This window comes from Loa loa (assembly GCF_000183805.2).
Source record: "Loa loa unplaced genomic scaffold supercont3.35, whole genome shotgun sequence".
Lineage (NCBI taxonomy): Eukaryota > Metazoa > Nematoda > Chromadorea > Rhabditida > Onchocercidae > Loa > Loa loa.
In genome coordinates this window covers 231,269-232,894 of record NW_018108215.1, presented here as the reverse complement: position 1 = coordinate 232,894, position 1,626 = coordinate 231,269, and positions in this window count along the sequence as shown.

Sequence of the window (1,626 nt, the reverse complement as noted above, 5' to 3'; positions counted from 1 at the left end):
ACTATTGTTCATTTAAAATTTCAACATTTTTATCTTCAACTATCGTGCTTATTATCCGATGAAAGTTGAGAGGAGGAAATTGAATGTGATGGAGAGATGATAAAGGAAGCGGGGGGGGGGGGGGGGGGAAAGATAAAAGAAAGCGGGGATCGGGGAGAAGGATAAGAGGTAAGATAACGAAAGCGAGGAGTCGGGGAAGGATAAGAGAAGCAACTGCTCCGGATCATTTTTCCATCTTTCTTTTTTCATGCTCTCTTATTCGCAATAATTATCAGTACTTCATAATATTTCCTTTTATGACCGGATCAGCATGGTGATATCAGTTATCATTCACATTAATTAATCAGAATCTAGAATATTCGATCAAGCAACCAATTAATACGAATGTTCTTTACACCGTTTAACTTTAATAATCAATTAACATTGCTGTTATCATCAATGCTGTTTGATTTACTTATCTATGTGCAATCAAATGGAATGATAAATATATTTCTTGGCATATAATTGTTAACAATATTTATGAGTTTTTATTTGCTATTGTTGATTACTGATAATTTCAGTACTTTCAAATATTTAATTCCGGTTTTTCAGTTTCTAATTTTAATTATAGTTTTAGGAATAACTTGGATTTAATATTTTGACGAAGTTTTTATAACGGCTTAATATTTTGAAAAATTTTTGATAACGATTTAATATTTTAAAAGTAATTTTATATTTTAAGGATTTTTGATTGCGATTTAGTATTTTAAAGAAGTCTCGATGGCGATTTAGTATTTATTATTACTAATAACTTTTTTCTTCTTACCCATAAAACATTTTACGTCTTTTTGCAGAAAATCGATTGAAAAATTCTAATTAATGAAAATAATTTCAAATAATAATGAAATTCATATCGTAAAATAACATATCACATTTTTATAATATAAATGGTATCTATCATGTAAAATTCAGGACGTATTTCATATTAATTTCATATTAATAATTCGTATTAATATATTAAAAGTACATATTTCATTTCCATAAAATTTCAATCAGTTTAAAAGAAGCATATTTCATTACCTCTTCCATCTTGTTTATTGTTTACTTAATAATTGAGCACTAGTTTTGCTCGATCAAAGATTATCATTTATAAACAAATTATTATTATTATCATTCTGTAATATCTTTCCTTCAATCAGTTAACAGCATTTCATTCTTAATACAATTATTCTTTCATGAATTGATTTTAATTTATTGAAATATACAAATTAATTTCAAATAATTCAATGCACTAAATGTTATTTAATTGCACTGAAATTCCATTTTATATATTGACTTTTGGACCAATCGTAAAATGCAAATAATTTTGATGTTAACCTTGGCCTCTATCGATCATCCCTAAATTGTCAAAATGTCATCTCTTCCCAAATCAAATTCCTTGCGAAACATCACTTCGATGATATTCCCCTCATATTTCTCGTTTTGCTCGCTTTCACTCGACTTCATTTCCGAAGGATAGGTAAATATGTTGCGGGCAATTTAAATACATTTACGTAATAATACTGTATATATATATACATATATATATATATATATATATATATATATATATATATATATATATATATATATATATATATATATATA